We start from the raw sequence: 14,192 nt of genomic DNA on the forward strand, positions 1-14,192 counted from the left end.
ACTTTGCATTTTAAGTAGACTTGACTGTACACTGCCCACAGTGAGACATTGCAAGGTAACTTATTTTCTGATTTGACAGGGATGTATTAAAAAGAAAATAGCGTAGTAGAATGGACACATTCTGATCGAGACAGTCCACTTCCCTAGGTTCACTGCCGTTAAAGAAAATGCAAGGTTTGAAGAATTCATTGTGGCCTTGAAAAAATTATGTGGACAGTTTTATAAAGATTTTGAATGCAGTGTCAGTCTTACATCTGTTTCTGTGCCGTTTTTGAGACCATTTGCCATTTCAGTTGAAAGGCCGCCGTGCCTGGGCCGATGTAGCAGATTGACCTACAGGGTAACTCCAGTTTTACTGACAAATCTTTTTATGTTCAAAACTGTCCAGTACATTTACTTTACTTTCCTCAGGTGGAGTTTCCAAGTCTCCATAATGAGGTTGCAAAAGTGCTACAATATTTGACACATTTGGGTGAAAGATCTTTTTTTAATTATGAAACTAAATACGTCATAATTACATGAGAACTTGGGTGTGAATCTCTGTGAAATTGTCTGCGTCTGTCCGTATGCTGACAGTCTGTACCAGATAAAAATTATATTATGTCTCCAGTGCACCAAAAATAATTAAATAATACTGAAAATTTGTTTTGTTTGTGATCTATGTTGGTGATAAATTCGAAATATAAAACCATAAAATATGCAGTGCGGCTAAACTGCCATTTAAATGTAGCGCATTCACAGTTTTTCCCCCTTCCTCTTCCTTGCACTCAGACAGTGTTGTGTGGCGGTGGGGGAAACATGAAGGAGGAAGAGTGCTTGGGCATTGGGGCCCGGGCAGGTCCCGCAAGCCGAAATCTTGGTTGCCCCTAGTTTATAACCATGAATGTTATTATTTATCATACATACTTAAGCAAAGATTTTCCAGCCTATTTTGAAATTCTTATAGACTTATTTCTCGAATTTTAAAATTTTCTATCAGTTTTCTGTAGATTATGTCATTAGATGTTCCGTGTCCAAGTACTTTGGCTTGCATGGCACCATAGAACCTGATGAACTAAAGAGAAAACTAGTGATGCTTTTGATGTTAAACTTAAAAGTTTTTTTTATGGGCATCATATTTGCCATTGACTGTAGAATTGGGATTGAGTCAAATGCTTTTCAGAAATCAAAAAATACTGCATCTCCATGACTGCCTTGATCCAAAGCTTTCAGTATGTCATGTGAGAAAAATACAAGTTGGGTTGCACAAGACTGATGTTGATGGAATCTGTGCTAGTTGGCACTAAGGTCATTTTGTTCAAGATACCTCAAAATGTTTGAGCTCAGAATATATTCTAATATTCTACAAAAAATCAATGTCAAGGATATTGGACAGTAGTTTAGTGGATCAGTTCTTCTAACCTTCTTGTAGATAGAAGTGGCATGCTTTTTTCCAAGAACTGGGCATGTTTTTTTGTTTGAGAGATCTAAAACAGATTAATGTTAGAAGAGAGTCCACAAATTCAGCATAGAATTCCAGGGATTCCATTGGGCTCTGGAGCTTTAACAATTCAGTTGTTTCTCAACATCACAGACACTAATACTTATTTCTTTCTTTTTCCAGCGGTATGATAATTAAACTGGGGCAATTCACCAGGGTTTTTCTTTGAAAAGGAACATTTGAAAACAAAGTTAAGCATTTCAGCTTTTACTTTGCTGTTCACAATTTCAGTTCCTGTCATTCGCTAGGGACTGGATACTAACTTTGGTCCTACTAACACACTTTATATACAACCGAAATTTCTTTGGGTTTTTCAAAAGATCATTTGACAATATTCTGCTATGGTAGTCACTGAAGGCATCGTGCATTGCTCACTTGACAGCCAAACGAGTTTCATTCAGCATGTCTCTTTCCTTAGTCCTACACTTTGTTTTCCACCTATCATGCAGTTGTCTCTGTTTCTTCAGAAGTTTCTTACAGTGACCATGGAGGTTCTCTGGGCACATATCTATCCAGTGCAAAGTGAACTACTTTTAAACTTGAGCCGAGCCGTAATTCGTCTACATGCTCCTGACCTGTGCTGAAAGTTTCAAGTTCCTCCTTTAGATAGACACTACTGATTTTTTATCTGGTTTACTGAGCACAGATATCTTTCTGCTTGCTTTAGTTGTCCTTTGTACTTCGGAAATCATTGTCACCACAGTTGCATCATGGTTGTTGATACCAGTTTTGACGTGGACATTCTCAAAGAGGTCAAGTCTGTCTGTTTCTGTTACATCAAACATACTTACATCATGAGTGGGGCTTCTAACTATCTGTTCTAGGTAGTTTTCAGAGAAGTTATTTAGTAATGTTTCACAGAATGTCTTATCATGCCCAATACTAACAAAACTGTAATTTTTCCAGTTGTTGTATGATTAAAGTTCCTGCCAATGATTACAGTATAATTGGGAACTTACATACAAATGAACTGAGTTTTTCTCTAAAGTTGGAAGTTACATCAGGAGATGAGTTTGGTGGGCGACAGAAGGATCTGGATATCATATTATACCCAACCCCGATACTGAGTCTTGTCCAAACAATCTTACATGCAGCTTCAATTTCTATCTCCATGGATTTGAGTTTCGAGTCGACAAATACACCACCTCAGTTTCCCATTTGCATATACTTTCAATATAAACTTCAATTATCCCCAAAAATCTCACTGCTATCAATTTCAGGTTTCAACCAACTTCCTGTACCTAATATTATGTCAGCTGCTTTTCATGAACACTTCGAACTCTGGCACTTTGTTGTGAATGCTTTGCCAGTTTACCATTAGGATTTTAATACTCTCACCTGTGGGAGGCAATGTTACACTGATACTTCTGGGTTTCCTACAGCAATAATTATCTGGATTGGATGGAGAGTCATATAACCTAAAAAAAAAACCTTAAGTGCATTCCACACATAGTCAGCACCTGAGTAGCAGGCTCTGATATGTAGTGCACACCTGACCTATTTAGTGGGACGCTACAGTTCTCAGCCCTATGGCGCAACTCCAGGAAGTTGCAGCCTAGATTGTCACAGAACTTTCGAATCTCTGGTTCAGTCCTTCCACTCGAGTCAGAACCAAAGGGCCACAATCAGTTCTGGGGACAATGTTGCAAATTGCGAGCTTTGTTGAAACTCCATGCACAAGGTTGGTCTTCTGAACCTTCTCTGTCAATTGCTGGAATGACTGACCCGAGTATGACCTAAGAGCCCAGACAACAGACATCATGTGTCCCAATGTGCGCCACAATCTGCAGTAGGTTGCACTCTATTCCCTTAATGGCTGCTGGAAGATACCTCTTCAACGTATTGAATGAGACCCCCAAGCATACACACTGAGTGCACCTGGTGTCCTTTCCTGTCCCTTGCTGTCATTTCCCTAAGAGGCTCCATCATTTGCCGTATGTATGAACTGCCAGCGATTAAGAGACCCTTGCCCTTTGGGGTTTGACTCCTCTTGAAACCAAACAAAACAAGTTTCCCCGAAACAGATGAAATGAGTCCCACTGGCTCAGTTTTAGTTTCAGTGAGAGATAGCACTTCAAATCTGTTGGTTGGGGGATACAACACCCCGAGTCCTCCTTAGTCCCTGCCCACCCCATACAGGACACCTAGATCTACCATTGACCCGCCCCTCATAGTCAAGCTGACGAGTAATGTTAGATCCTGTACTTTCTGCAGAGAAGACAGTAACCACAGGAGATGATAGTATTGCGGTACCTCTCGTACTGGTATCACAGATACACAACTCTTAGGAGCTCTTCCAACACACAGACTCACAGCAGCTGCCACTTGTTTGACAGTAGTCGGAGCCATTTCCAGTTGCTTGTGAATGTCAACCAACTCACCCAGTGTTTGACAACAGTATTCACAGTGGAGCTGCATTTTGGCTGGTGCAATGTATTATAAGGCAGTGAATAAATATCTAAAAAGTTGCTAATTTCCTGTAAGAACTGAAGCAAAATTCAACAGAATTATTTTCGTAGCACGGAGGAAGACTTGTGAGTGCGTACGTGCGGCCACTACCAATGAGCGCAACATAAAACCACTCTCATGGTGGGAGAGAAGCTCTCTTTTATGCCCCACTCTAAGAGAGCAAAGCTCTCTTTTCTGACCCACACTAACAGAGCAATGTGCGTTACTGGTTAATCACAGCAGGTTGCTAATGCTATAAATTTTTCCTTGGTCAGACCTCAGAAGGTCTACCACAACTGGCTAAAGAGAATATGGTGTTGGCAGAACCAGCAGGATTTTGAAAAGCAGAGCACATGGATACTAAGCCTTAGATCTCCAGAAAAGGAGTAGTTCATTTTAGATCTGTTTGGGAGGAGTTGCTTTGTCTCGGACAATGCCCTGGGCTGAAATTATAACATTAGCTATCACTGTAGTTATCTTCTGTACCCAAGGTTTAGAATGATGGCAAGCAAGACCTGCATTTGCATGGGTCTTTGTAAGGGGACTGCAAAGATGTTTGTTACAAGTTAGAGCTTTGCTTTTGTGAATTAATTCAAACAGTCAGCTAGTTACACACTGCAAGTGCTTAGCAAGGGAACTGTTGCTAGCAACTACATTTTTGGTCCGCTCTTTAATCTGAGTTAGGTAGTAGCTTATGACCCTGCAGCAAAGCCCACTGCTTCAACTGTGAGTTGACACAGCTTCTAATAAAAAGTGACTTAACTTTGATTTCCAGTGTCCTTTTTAAATTCATACTGCATATTATTTGCATGTTTCCACATTTTAACAAATGTCTAGTGCATATTTCTATCATCTTTAGTGTGGATAGGAACTGTGATTGCTGAATTCAGATGAGAGCTGAGTTGGTGACCCTTTGGTCACAGCCCCAGTCGGTGCTGGCTTTGATCATGCAGCTTGAGGCTGTTGCCAATGGGCGTCATTGTGTGGGGGCTGAATGTGGGTGAGGAATATCCAGCACTATCATCTATTGCCCAATCGATCCACTATTATGGCCGCCCTGGTTACTGCCCACACTGAGATTGAACCCTCACCTGTGGTCGAGTGGGAACTCGTTCCAAGGTAAGGCAGGCAGTGAAAGACTTTCCAGGGGGCCAATTGAAGGGCTTCCATGATTTTCTGTGAAACAGGTTTCAGGTGATATCTGTGCCTGATAAAGATCTTCAGCCAGATGCAGTCACTTGCCCTGTTTGAGGGGAAGTCACGTGGCCTGCAAGATCTGGGGAGTTACAGAGAATGGGATTACTGGTAGTTGGGAACTCCAATGTTAGGCTTGTAACAGGGCCTCTTGGGGATATGACTGCCAAGGAGGGGAGAGCAGCCATTGTACACTCCATGTGCATACCAGATGGAGTCATCCCAGATGTGGAACAGGTGGTTCCACCAAATGCCATGAAGAGCACAGGGTGCAGCCAACTGCACATGGTGGCTGACGTTGGTGCTGACGATGTGTGTTGCTATGAATCAGAATAGATTCTCTCTGGTTCAGGTGGTTAGCTGAAGTGGTAAAAACTGCCAGTCTTGCTTGTGAAATGAAGGCAGAGCTCACCATCTGTTACATCATTGACTGGACCAACTGCAGACCTTTGATACAGAGCCAAGTGGAGGGTCTGAAGCAGGTGACCAGATGGTTCTGTTACCATGTAGGCTGCAGATCCCTCCATTTCTGCGATATGGCAATGGGGTTTCAGGTTCCACTTAATAGGTCAGGGATCCATTAAACACAGGAGGTGGCTACCATTACACACAGGAGGTGGCTACATGGGTACCAGGCCCTCATCGAAGGGACTGGGCAGCTTTTTAGGTTAGTACATCTTAGGAAATTACAGAAAGGGCATTAGTGTAGAAGGGCGCACAGCAAAAACAGGAGGAGCGTAACGTAGCAGCAGTCAGTGTTATAGCTGTAAACTGTCAAAACTGTATTGGGAAAAAACTAGCTCCAAGTGCTAATAGAAAACACTGCAGCTCTTATGGCTATGGATACTGAACACTGGCTGAATCCAGAGAGAAGTTCTGCGGAAATTTTTACAAAGCATCTAATGGATTTCAGAAATGACAGATTAAATACAGTTGGTGTCGGCATGTTTGCTGCTGCCAGGAGTAGTTTATTTGTCATGAAATTTACATCCTGTGAGTTAGTACGGGTAGAGGTTAAACTTGATAACCTGAATAAATTAATAATTGGTTCCTTTTACTAAACCATATACTCAGGTGAACAGTTCAAAGAAAACTTTAGCCTCGTTTCAAATAAGTACCCCACTCATACAACTATAATTGGTGGTGACATCAATGTCTCCTCAACATGTAGGCAAAATTACATATTCAAAGCTGGTGGTAAGCATAAAATATCACCCAAAATTTTACTGAATGCTTTCTCTGCAAATTACTTTGAGCGATTAGTTCAGGAGCCCACTCAAAGTGTGGATGGTTGCCGAAACAACAAATAAGACTGGGCAAATAGAAAGCTCATGACGGATACACAGAATCAGAGGCTCAGATAGTTCTGTGACCATGTACACTGCGGATTCCTCGACTTGCACCATAGGGTCACCAGGTCATAGTATGTAGTTGTTGTTGTTGTGGTCTTCAGTCCTGAGACTGGTTTGATGCAGCTCTCCATGCTACTCTATCTTGTGTAAGCTTCTTCATCTTCCAGTACTTACTGCAACCTACATCCTTCTGAATCTGCATAGTGTATTCATCTCTTGGTCTCCCTATACGATTTTTACCCTCCACGCTGCCCTCCAAAGCTAAATTTGTGATCCCCTGATGCCTCAGAACATGTCCTAACAACCGATCCCTTCTTCTAGTCAAGTTGTGCCACAAATTCTCTTCTCCCCAATTCTATTCAATACCTCCTCATTAGTTATGTGATCTACCCATCGAATCTTCAGCATTCTTCTGTAGCACCACATTTTCGAAAGCTTCTATTCTCTTCTTGTCCAAACTATTTATCGTCCATGTTTCACTTCCATACATGGCTACACTCCATACAGATACTTTCAGAAACGACTTCCTGACACTTAAATCTATACTCGATGTTAACAAATTTCTCTTCTTCAGAAACGCTTTCCTTGCCATTGCCAGTCTACATTTTATATCCTCTCTACTTCGACCATCATTAGTTATTTTGCTCCCCAAATAGCAAAATTCCTTTACTACTTTAAGTGTCCCATTTCCTAATCTAATTCCCTCAGCATCACCCGACTTAATTTGACCACATTCCATTATCTTCGTTTTGCTTTTGTTGATGTTCATCTTATATCCGCCTTTCAAGACACTGTCCATTCCGTTCAACTGCTCTTCCAAGTCCTTTGCTGTCTCTGACAGAATTACAATATCATCGGCGAACATCAAAGTTTTTATTTCTTCTCCATGGATTTTAATACCTACTCTGAATTTTTCTTTTGTTTCCCTTACTGCTTGCTCAATATACAGATTGAATAACATTGGGGAGAGGCTACAACCCTGTCTCACTCCCTTCCCAACCACTGCTTCCCATTCGTGCCCCTCGATTCTTATAACTGCCATCTGGTTTCTGTACAAATTGTAAATAGCCTTTCGCTCCCTGTATTTTACCCCTGCCACCTTTAGAATTTGAAAGAGAGTATTCCACTCAACATTGTCAAAAGCTTTCTCTAAGTCTACGAATGCTAGAAACGTAGGTTTGCCTTTCCTTAATCTTTCTTCTAAGATAAGTCGTAAGTGTCAGTATTGCCTCACGTGTTCCAACATTTCTACGGAATCCAAACTGATCTTCCCTGAGGTCGGCTTCTACCAGTTTTTCCATTCGTCTGTAAAGAATTCGCGTTAGTATTTTGCAGCTGTGACTTATTGAACTGATAGTTTGGTAATTTTCACATCTGTCAACACCTGCTTTCTTTGGGATTGGAATTATTATATTCTTCTTGAAGTCTGAGTAACAAGACTTAATATTGTAACACCCAACTCAAAATACGTCTATCTAAAAAGCCAGATAAAAATTCACTTAATGTGTTCATAAAAGACAGTCTCCTCTTCTTCTACATTGTCTGTGTAAGCATACCCAAGAAGTGGCTTAAATTCAAAGAAATAGTATTGGGAGCTACTGAGAAATGTAAAGCAAATATATTAATACGGGATTGTGTTGATCCCCCATGGTACACAAAACAGGTGAGAACATTGTTGTGGAAATGCCAAAAAGGCATGCCAAATTCAAAAGAAGACAAAATCTCCAAGATTGGCGATGTTTTTCGAAGTTTAGCACGGACTTCAATGTGAGATGCTTTCAATAGTTTACACAAAGAAACTCTATCTCGAAATCTGGCAGAAAATTCAAAAAGGTTCTGGTCCTGTTTAAAGTATACCTGCCGCCAACACAATCTATATACCTTTGCTGCACGATATTGATGGTAATGTTACTAAAGACAGTGCCTCTACAATGGAGTTACTAAACACGGCTTTCTGAAATTCCAAAGAAGATAAAATAAATGTTTCAGAATTCGAATCAAATACAGCTGCCAATATGAGTAACTTAGAAATAGATATCCTCAGTGCAGCAAAGCAGTTTAAATCACTTAATCAAGGGAAGTTTTTCAATTCAGATTGTATACCAATTACGGTCTTACAGCTCCATCATATGCAACCGCTCGCTCAACGAAAGAACCATACTTAAAGACTGGAAAGTTGCAGAGGTCACACGAATACTCAAGAAAGGAAATCTAAATTTCTACTGAATTACATACCCATATCACTAACAGACTTTTGCTGTAGAATTCTGAAATACACTCCTGGAAATGGAAAAAAGAACACATTGACACCGGTGTGTCAGACCCACCATACTTGCTCCGGACACTGCAAGAGGGCTGTACAAGCAATGATCACACGCACGGCACAGCGGACACACCAGGAACCGCGGTGTTGGCCGTCGAATAGCGCTAGCTGCGCAGCATTTGTGCACCGCCGCCGTCAGTGTCAGCCAGTTTGCCGTGGCATACGGAGCTCCATCGCAGTCTTTAACACTGGTAGCATGCCGCGACAGTGTGGACGTGAACCGTATGTGCAGTTGACGGACTTTGAGCGAGGGCGTATAGTGGGCATGCGGGAGGCCGGGTGGACGTACCGCCGAATTGCTCAACACGTGGGGCGTGAGGTCTCCACAGTACATCGATGTTGTCGCCAGTGGTCGGCGGAAGGTGCACGTGCCCGTCGACCTGGGACCGGACCGCAGCGACGCACGGATGCACGCCAAGACCGTAGGATCCTACGCAGTGCCGTAGGGGACCACACCGCCACTTCCCAGCAAATTAGGGACACTGTTGCTCCTGGGGTATCGGCGAGGACCATTCGCAACCGTCTCCATGAAGCTGGGCTACGGTCCCGCACACCGTTAGGCCGTCTTCCGCTCACGCCCCAACATCGTGCAGCCCGCCTCCAGTGGTGTCGCGACAGGCATGAATGGAGGGACGAATGGAGACGTGTCGTCTTCAGCGATGAGAGTCGCTTCTGCCTTGGTGCCAATGATGGTCGTATGCGTGTTTGGCGCCGTGCAGGTGAGCGCCACAATCAGGACTGCATACGACCGAGGCACACAGGGCCAACACCCGGCATCATGGTGTGGGGAGCGATCTCCTACACTGGCCGTACACCACTGGTGATCGTCGAGGGGACACTGAATAGTGCACGGTACATCCAAACCGTCATCGAACCCATCGTTCTACCATTCCTAGACCGGCAAGGGAACTTGCTGTTCCAACAGGACAATGCACGTCCGAATGTATCCCGTGCCACCCAACGTGCTCTAGAAGGTGTAAGTCAACTACCCTGGCCAGCAAGATCTCCGGATCTGTCCCCCATTGAGCATGTTTGGGACTGGATGAAGCGTCGTCTGACGCGGTCTGCACGTCCAGCACGAACGCTGGTCCAACTGAGGCGCCAGGTGGAAATGGCATGGCAAGCCGTTCCACAGGACTACATCCAGCATCTCTACGATCGTCTCCATGGGAGAATAGCAGCCTGCATTGCTGCGAAAGGTGGATATACACTGTACTAGTGCCGACATTGTGCATGCTCTGTTGCCTGTGTCTATGTGCCTGTGGTTCTGCCAGTGTGATCATGTGATGTATCTGACCCCAGGAATGTGTCAATAAAGTTTCCCCTTCCTGGGACAATGAATTCACGGTGTTCTTATTTCCATTTCCAGGAGTGTATATGTGTGTTCAAACATTATGAATTACCACAAAGAAAACAATTTATTGATAAACAGTCAGCACAGATTCAGAAAATACTGTTCTTGTGAAACACAACAAGCTCTTTATTCACATGAAGTAATGAGTGCTGTCAACAGGGGCGTCTCAATTTGATTCCATAACTCCAGATTTCCAGGAAGGCTTTTGACACCATTCCTCACAAGTGAATTCTAATCAAATTGCATGTCTCAGTTGTGCAACTGGATTAATGATTTCTTGTCAGGAAGGTTGCAGTTTGTAGTAACTGTTGGAATGTCATGAAATCACACAAAAGTGACATCTGGCATTCCCCAAGGCAGTTGTGATAGGATTTCTGCCATTTCTAATCTATATATATGAACTGAGCACCCACTGTAAGTTGTTTGCAGGTGATACTTTCATTTACCATCTTGTAAAGTCATCAGATAAGCAAAACCAATTGCAAAATGATTTAGACAGGTTAGCTGTATGGTGCAAAAAGTGGCAACTGACTCACAGTGATGAAAAGTGTGAAGTCATCCACATGAGTACTAAACGGAATCTGCTACATTTTGGTTACACAATAAATCACAAAAATCTAATGGCTGTGGAGTCAACTGAATACTTGGGGGATCACAGTTGTGAATAACATACACTGGAATGGTCACAAAGAGAAAACTAACCGAAGACGTATACAGGATGTCCCATTTATCTTGGCCACCCTAAAAAACTGTTTGTCCAGATGCAAATTACAAAATGTTTCAAGCAAATGTTCTTTAGCTATCAGGGGGCATCAATCAGCATGATTGCCTTCGTTGTAGCTTTGGTTTTTACGAAGATATGAACAGCGGTATTACTTTTTAAATGGCACCCTGTATTTTTTATTCGGTAATTCATTTCCTCTCCTAAAGACCTAAAATGTATCACAGTGTACCATTCACTGAAACACAACGTTATTAATTACAAAACACAACACTGATGTTGATGCTCCCAGTGCTTAGTGCAGGTACTCGGGGTAATGGAACACATTCTTGTGCTGACAGTGACAGAGGACAAATGTAAACATAAGTAGAATGCACACCTGTCATTCCATCAACCATCGTCAGTTGAAGAGTTGTCTGAGTAGAAAGTACACCAACTAAGAGAAGGTAGAAATGCTCTACTCATCTATGGGGAATTTAAGTTAATAGAACAGTAATTACAGTACTGTTTTCTTACGTATGGATACATTTAGTACAGTAGTTTAGTCCTTTTAAATACTGTTGCGTAGAGTAGGCATACAGTAAAGGCTGTCCTTCCTACAAACTGCATCGACATAACGTTTCTTTTATTGTTGTTGTTGAAGGGAGGCGAAATGTTACACAGGCAGTGGAACTGTACAGAGAGCGATATCCTGACAAGAACCCACCTCCACACTGGATGTTGCAACGCTTCAGGAAATGGGAAGTTTCAGCCAACGATAATGCAACCATTGTAGCACTCGCACAGACGAAGCTGCTGAAGTTACTGTTCTCGCTTCCATTGGTATGAATCCACATGTGAGCACACAGCAGCTTGAACATGAGATTGGCATTCCTAAAACCAGTGTACCGGTTCCATCCTTACCATGTACACCTACATTAAGAATTGCATGGAAATGATTTCCAGAATCATGTACAGTTCTGCCAGTGTGCACAGCAACAAAACCTCGCCAACCTGAACTTCTTCTCCAATGTTCTATTTACTGATGAATGTTACTTCTCAAACAATGGACAGGTAAATACAAGGAACATGCATTATTGGCCCAGCAACAACCCACGATGGCTTAGACAGGTGGAACATCAGCGTCAATACAGAGTTAACGTCTGGTGTGGGATGCTTGGTACTACAATTATTGGCCCTTATTTCATCAATGGTAGTCTAAACAGCACAGTACTTGCCAACTTCCTCAGACAAATTATTCCTTCTCTCCTGCATGAAGTGCCGCTAAGAACCAGACTCTTATGTGGTATCAACACGATGGATGTTCAGCACATAATGCCTCGCGTGAACGTCATGTTCTGAACTGAAGGTATCCTGCCAGATGGATTGGTTGAGGAGGAACAGTTACTTGGCCTGCTAGGTCTCCTGATTTAAATCCACTGGACTTTTTTCTTTGGGGATGCATTAAAGACATTGTCTATCGCGATATTCCAACAACTCTAGAGGACATGCAGGAACATGTCATGCTTGCTTGTAATTCTCTTTAGCAGGCAACACTGGAAGCAGTAAATAATTCTTTCTTTCAACAAGTGCACCAGTGTATCGGTGTCCAGGGTCACCACTTGAGCACCTTTGAATGTTCTACTCCTGGGCAATGGTACAGGAGAGTTATAGTCAATTTTTTTACTTGGTTTTCATTTGTCTTCTGACAACTTCAGCAAGTGGACAAGTTTGTGATCCCGGGCTCAAAGTCTATGTTGCATTATGTAATTAATAACATTGTGTTTCAGTGAATGGTACACTGTGATACATTTTTGAACAGGTCTTTAGGAGAGGAAATGAATTACCGAATAAAAAACAGAGGGTGCCATTTAAGAAAGTCATACCACTGTTCATATCACTGTAAAAAACAAAGCTACAACAAAGGCAATCATGCTGATTGACATCCCCCTGACGGCTAAAGAACATTTACCTGAAACATTTTGTAATTTGCTTCTGGACAAACAGTTATTTAGGGTGGTCATGATAAATGGGGCAAACTAAAGACTGTGGTATATTGTTGGAACACTTTTAAGACACAACAGGTCTACTAAAGAGACTGACTATACTATACTTGTCTGTCCTGTTCTAGAGTAATGCTACACATTGTTGGATCTGTATAAGATAGGATTGATGGAGGATATCGAAAAAGTTCAAAGATGGGCAGCTCGTATTATATTATTGTGAAATAGGGGAGAGAATGTTACAGATATGATACATGAACTGGCTTGGCAATCGTTAAAACAAAGGCAATTTTCATTGCAGGAGGATCCTTTCACAAAATTTCAGTAACCAACTTCTCCACTGAATGCGAAAATATATTGTTGGCGACTACCTACATATGGAGAAATGATTGTTGTAATAAAATAACAGAAACCAGAGCTTGCACAGAAACGTTTTACAGTTTGTTTTTCCTGTGTGCTGTTCAAGAGTGGAATGGTAGAGAAATAGCTTGAAAGTGGTTCGGTGAATCCCCTGCTAGGTACTTAATTGTGAATTGCGGAGTAGTCATGTAGATGTAAAATGTTGACTAATTCATGAATCATTGGCAGTTTACATGAACATAGGTAATGGTATCATCTCCTTTCCAATTTCATCCATCTGTGCCAAGTGATTATCATGTATCTTTTGTAATTCATTCGGACCTTGTGCATTTTATAATTATTTATTTTGCCTATTCAGTGATTGGAATCAAGTTAATGCATCTTAGTAATAAACAAGATCTTTGGTTTCATTTTATAGTTCGATGAAACCCACCATTATATGGAAGTGAGCTACAGTACCCATATTTCATGTTTAACTGACCACCCCTGTTTGAATTCAGATGTTCATTAGTTTCCACTGTGCACTATGCCAAATGTTCAATCACAGTCTCAGACATATCCTGCAGGTAACCAACTCTACTATCAATACAGATTAACCGAAGTCCTTGTGTGTCCTGTAGCTAACAATGGGCAGCACACTGAGTCACACCAGTTGACAGCTGACCATGATGTGGTTAATTTGAGATACTGTGCAAGCTCACAAAGCTAGAACGCTGCAGAGTTTGGCTGTTAATATAACAACTCACCACACTCAACAAAGAACACGCTGCTAGTGTGAATTCTGAACATAAATTATTAATTCAATGGGTTGACTGATACTAAGATTTCAACTACTACAGAGGGCATCATGGACTCGGGTAATGCAGATTGATAGATACCAGTTTTTCCCCTTTCCGTGCCATAATGAAGGACTAGCATTGACAGTTTAAAATACGCCCCTGCGTTGTCATTATTTCATGTGAGTATCTTATAGTTATA

At 42.0% G+C, this 14,192-nt stretch overlaps 1 protein-coding gene across 3 annotated transcripts in view; it reads right to left on the bottom strand.

Annotated features, from left to right (window-relative positions):
- LOC126198543 (cytoplasmic FMR1-interacting protein) overlaps positions 1 to 14,192 on the bottom strand; it is a 150,989-nt gene that overhangs the window by 21,845 nt on the left and 114,952 nt on the right. The gene's annotated exons all lie outside the window — the stretch shown is intronic.

This window comes from Schistocerca nitens, chromosome 8 (genome assembly GCF_023898315.1).
Source record: "Schistocerca nitens isolate TAMUIC-IGC-003100 chromosome 8, iqSchNite1.1, whole genome shotgun sequence".
Lineage (NCBI taxonomy): Eukaryota > Metazoa > Arthropoda > Insecta > Orthoptera > Acrididae > Schistocerca > Schistocerca nitens.